We start from the raw sequence: 6,138 nt of genomic DNA, 5'->3' as shown, positions 1-6,138 counted from the left end.
ATATATTAAACAAGAAGGTATTTTATACTCATTTTCAATTCCTACTGAACTATTCTATAGAGACTTGCCCAAGAATAAATAAACAATTTTATAATTTTTTTTTTTAGGAAAATACATATAATTTAGTTCATGTCAATATTAATTCTTACTGTAAAATATTATAAACATGTTTTGTTTTAAGAAGGCAAAGACAAAAAGAAACGGAGAGGAAGAGAAAGATTTTGTATTCGAGGACGAGCTCTGTAGGAACAGGATGCTGCGTTATCAATACTGATAACCTGTGTTATGTTTTATTATACACCGTAAAAATTATCAATTTTATTTTACTCTGCACCACTAACATTGTTAAAAATACATAAAATATTACTAAAGATAATAAAATAAGAAATAAGATAAATAACTTACATGATGAAGATGAGAAGTTAATCCAAGTATTCTTATCACAAACTTACAGCACTAATTATACGATCGGATCTAAAATTTCTAATGAAGTAATAAAGGAGGAATATATAGAGATATGAATAACTTTCCCGACAGAGCGGCACAGACGAGATAGTTAGCAGAGAGAATCACGTGTAGCTTGTAAACAAAAGGTAAGATCCAGTCCAAGGAGGAGAGTGAGGGAGTGGGGGGAAGAGGGGAGGGGCAGGTCTGCCAACCGCAGCGTTTCTCTTCTGCTCCTACCAACTGTCGTCTACAGAAAGTGAACTATGCCTACGTAGCATTAGTATCAACTCATCAATAATTATAACTACAATAATAATAAAAAGGTTCTTCCGAACCCGATACTAGCATTCCTTGTGTTCCTCCGGAATCCAGAACAGACGCAATCCTCCCACTTACGTCTTGTTCAGGGATATTTTTAATTATATGATCCTTATCTAACCCTACTTTATTCTAAGTGAAGATGAAATAAAATATAAAGAAAAATACTTCATTCTGCTTCAATATCCTCTAGAATGAAAACATTGAACTTGTAAAGTAATTCTTTTTCTTTCATTTAAAAAACTAATAAACCAATATCTGCTAGAGGTTGATGGAAAAGAATTTTACAAGCTTGAAGACTGGGTGAGGAATGATTTATCAGATGCCACAGTCCGGTGAGAAAGACACTGAGGAATTACACTAGTAGAATTTACCCTATGGAAGTGTTCATAAATTTCATTCTTAACAAACTGCCGTACGAATCCAAAATAATTATTATATATCACAAATTCCTCACGGCAGTTGAGGACTTAATGCCACGTTCTATAGTTTCCGAGATAAAGTTTTTTAAAAATCAACATTTCATGAATACAGAATGAGCGGGAGTCTTTTTCGATGTAGAATAGGCTTTTGATGGAGTCTGGCACTCCTCCTACAGACTTTCTCATCATTCGTTCCTTTCTCATTGATAGATTATTACAAATAAACCACAATGGTTCCTATTCACCCCTCTATCTCTGTCCACTGGTGTCCCTCAAGGTAGTATCATCGGTCCCATCCTCTACACCGCCTATACAGCTGACATCCCAACCAATCCTAGCACAAACCTAAAGAATAAATACAATTCTTATCCCTTTTCATCTCTTTAATTCCTTTAACATTTCTTCTCTTTATCTGTTACTATTACCGTTTTAATTTATTGTTTATAACCTTTAATTTTTCCGTTTCATTGTATACACTTGTTATTTTTCACTTTTTTTTTTGTACTTATGTTAAGTGTTTGTGTCTCTTTTAGTCCTGACGAAGCCCTCAACGTGGGGCGAAACGTTGGCTCAAATAAAAATAGTACACCAATTTACTATTTGACCGCACCCGGACCAAATTCCATTTATTAATAAAAACTTTTGGTTGAACCTATAAATTTACAGAAATAACCATGAAGAAATTAAACAATTTCTTAACCATAAAGTACTCCAATAGTTGCGCTCTAACTTTCTACCCATGACCTTTCTTATAGCGTTATTGAAAAAAAATAAGTTATTATTCTTGAGTAAGAGGAATAATGTCATGGCCAAGACTTTTCTTTCCCGAACCTAATAACGGTATGTTCACAGTAGCTAGGTACAAATATATTAATTATAATTTCGCTATTTACAATATACATTTTTTTAATAACATTACACTCCAAATTACAACGAATAACAGTGAAAACAATTTATTATTTTTAGAATAATGGTTAAATACTATTTTGATAAAAATAACAGACGCTCAATTAATTTTAGAACAGCAAAGATTTTATTTAATATTCCTACCATTACATGTAATTCTGACGCGACATCTTGATCGGGAGGACATTTACATCTTGATTTTCAATCTTCAAAATAGGTAAAGCTAATGTAAGAAACAGGAAGAGGTAGAAAAAGACATACATATAAATAAAAGAATATAAATCAACAATAGGAAGGGAGTTAAAGATAACGACCAAAACAATACATTAGCTAACATAGTAACGAGTAATAAACTGGTAAAAACAGACCTGTTGGGTAATATAAATTCTTTTTTATCAGTTCATTACTTATTATTATGTTAGCTAATACATTGTTTTGGTACTTATTTTTTATAACTTCCTTACTACTTGTTATTTATGTTCTATGTTAGTTAATACATTGTTTTGGTTCTCATCTTTAACTTCCTTAATATTTTTTATTCATGTTTTATATTAGTTATGTTAGCTAATACATTGTTTTGGTTCTGGGATAAGGATGAAAGATAATATTATAGAAGTAAGAAGATGTGTAAGTAGTGTAAAACATTGAAAAAGAATTTAAATTAACATAATGAAATAAAGAAAAATAACATACATGATACAATGGTAACTTATATATGAATAACAATATTATTATTATTCATTGTCTATTGTTATTCATATATAAGTTACTTATCCATTGTATCATGTATGTTATTTTTCTTTATTTCATTATGTTGATTCAAAATGTTTTTTTTAATTTTTTAGACACTACTTACATATCTTACCTTATACATATCTTCTTACTTCTATAAAATTATAATTCATCTTTCATTGTTATCAATTTACTTCCATCGTTATTAATTAAATATTTTATATTCAATTCATTGTTATGCATATTTCCAAATTTGTTGGTTTATTTCCTTTAATTTTTATGTTTCTCGGAATGATGGTTTTATATATTTTTTAGCCCTGATGAAGATCTGAAATTCAGGTAGAAACGTCGGCACGAATATTTTTTTGTTCATTTCCTGACTATACCCCCCTCCCTCTTCCTCCGACCATCTCCACATATTTTTGTTTCTCTTGACCGGAACCCGAACTATACATCATCTTCTAATTTATATACTAACATTCATAATCGCATGTATACAATATTTACTATTCATTTAGTTTTTTACTATAATAATAATTATAGAGTGGATACTCCGTTGATCCGTTGAGGTTAGTACAGCGTACGGAGTAGAGACAAGAAGCCAGTGGTGGTTAGCTATTGTCAGTGTTGGCGCGTGCTCTGGCAGCCCCCTCAAAAGAAATGCCTACACGCTCCAGAACCTATTGTATGAAAGCTGATCAGGGCAGCTCTTCGATATAACCTATTGTACATGCTTTATACGCTTATTGTCACAATACTCCCTCCCCCATATACCAAGCGTCAGTCAGTCCATCATCAAAAGAAAAACTATTAATTAAGCTAGCATCTAAGACGTAGTGGTTTACAAGGGTAAAGATAAATATTTGACTCTGAGGATTTTTTTCAGTGGCAGAATAATTGTTTTGGAATACTTGCTTCACATCCACAATACAAAGTAAAACATAATCCCATAACTGGAACAGAATCCTGCTTGCTACAAATGTTTTGCTAACCTACACCACCATAATATAACTTCTTCGTAATATCATTTATATTTTTTCCATCTTTTCCTGCCGTAGATAATATGTTTAGTAGCAGGATTAGGATGTTGCGCAAGTATCCCATACCAATATAGTATTCCACAATTGTAAGTAAATTGTGACACGCGAGTGTCGGTCCCACCAGGTTTACAGGAGTTCAGTTTACAAGATTACCTTCCCTGGCCTTCATCAAATAAGGAAAGGGTCATAGAAATAATAATATGCTAAAAAATGTGGACATGTTGACAAAGTCCTGGACAATATTTGTTGCTAACATGAATTCTAATAAAAATTATTTATTTTAAGGTTTGACAGATAAAAATTTAAAGAAAATTGTTTGGAATTTTTATTTTACGAAAATAAACAGTAATTTGTAATTGAAACTCTTTTGAAATACAAAAGGTGCTATTTCTCCTCAATCGGTACCTATACTCTATGATTGAACATAAAGGATTGAGTCACCAAGATTTGATGTAAAAGTACCTCCTTACTACCTATCAGTCCAAGAACCCAAGAGGAGAAAACAGTCAGTTGTCTCACCCCAATTTTTTATTACTTTAATGAAAACTATTAATAATTATTAGTAAAAATTGATGAGTCTGCCCAGTATAATTAGGAATACAAAATGGAGTCTTTTTCAAAACGTCAAATAAAAATTGTTTTTCATTTGGAGCTCAATATCTTTAAGATGAGTGTACATAAACATCTGTACGTCTAATCATTCCTGAAATATGTTTGCTCAAAATTAATAAAAAAAAGAACTGATTTTTCGTTATGAAATGTTGCTTTTTAAAAACCTGCAAGTCGGGGACTATTGACCATAAATAGCTCATATTTTAGAAAATTAATCTACTTTAAAAAATGTTGTTTTAGGTTTTGGTTTTGTAGACAGTTTTAAAGATCTGGAGCTCCGAAAGAAAAATTATTATTTTTTAACATTTTGAAACAGGGACCATTAAAGCAGTAATGATATTAGTATAAATAGGAATTTTGAGTTTTTGTTGTACACTAGCAACCAAAACCAAACAATTGACTCAGAAAAAACGTAACCAATTTTTTTTAACATATTAATATATGCCTCTTCTGTTTTATGAAAATCTATCACAATAATTTTTCTAAATTTGAATTAATAGCAGGTAGTAGCTATTCCTCCAAAAACATAGAAATGTTGTGATGTCAATATAGTATTTTTACCACGATTTTTACAAAATTATGATTAGAATCAGTAAAAATTTTAACTACTTACACTTTTATTGAAATAATTATTAGAACATATTTTAATAATTTTGTAATTTAAAAACATTTCCAATAAAATGTTCAGAATAAGGGTATTTATGACGTTTGTATTCGTGTTAATTTGTACAAAGCTTGCTTACTATTCATACAGTTGTTTTTTTTTTTAAATTGTGGAACACATTACAAAAGAGAAAGTTATGATTTATTTTTTAATTAGACGTACTCCAAAGATATTATTGTAGCCTAGAGTTTCTTTCTATACTTCTCCTAAAAACTGTTCAAGAGCTACCATCCACACTCTACGGAACAATCTATGGAATATGACAAACATTAAAAAAAATAAATAAATAATGTTAGATGTCCCACTATTCAAGCAAAGATATGACAAAGACGGATAAGTGAAGTCATGCAACACAATTCTTAAGATTTAAGAAACAAAAAATAAAAAAACTATTGTGTGAAATGGAGAAAGATATCAAATATACATGTATTTCTATTTCAATTATATAAAATTGTAAGAAAAAGGAAACCCAATAAATTTATTCTGACCTTTTTTTTTTTAAATAAATATAAATGTTGCTATAATATAAAATTAAACGTTATAATCAACATAAAAACAATTCACTTTGATACACTGAACTATTACGCCCATACAGTAAATAATTATGACAACTTAAGTTATCAAACATATCTTCTTTTAAAACTGACATTTCAATAAGCAGATAAAACATACTTCATAAAATATATAACTCACTGCACAAGCTAATAATTAACCTTAAACTAATCGATAATGATTATATTTAAAAATACCTTATCCATTTCTTCATATAATCTGATTCTGAATTGCATTTTGATAACTTATTCTAACACAACACAAGTTTAGACTCGACTGAGAAAATTCTTTCAACATTGACCAATCAGAAGGCTCGATTTTGGTGCAGGTATGGACCTGCAGCTAAGCATCGTCCCGCCGTTTGAAAATTTGGCGCTCCAATATTTTTTGACACATTAATAATTTTTCTTTTGATACTTTGAAATTGTAACTAGATATTCTGAAA

General features: G+C 30.1%; 1 protein-coding gene across 2 annotated transcripts in view; it reads right to left on the bottom strand.

The window, feature by feature from the left end:
- Positions 1-5,909, bottom strand: part of LOC106681750 (uncharacterized) — a 186,304-nt gene extending 180,395 nt beyond the window's left edge. Inside the window, exon 1 of one of the 2 annotated variants that reach the window (XM_067044987.1) lies at positions 5,891-5,909. The gene's annotated coding sequence lies outside the window, so the exon portion shown is untranslated. Of the gene's footprint in view, positions 1-405; positions 588-5,890 lie in introns of those variants that run through there. The other variant, XM_067044986.1, reaches the window with a different exon arrangement.
- Between the last annotated feature and the right edge of the window lie 229 nt (positions 5,910-6,138).

The sequence above is a fragment of the Halyomorpha halys genome, unplaced genomic scaffold (genome assembly GCF_000696795.3).
Source record: "Halyomorpha halys isolate HHAL.00 unplaced genomic scaffold, Hhal_1.1 Scaffold363.1, whole genome shotgun sequence".
Lineage (NCBI taxonomy): Eukaryota > Metazoa > Arthropoda > Insecta > Hemiptera > Pentatomidae > Halyomorpha > Halyomorpha halys.
Note: the sequence above shows the minus strand (reverse complement) of the source record. Positions and strands in the feature narration are given on the sequence as shown.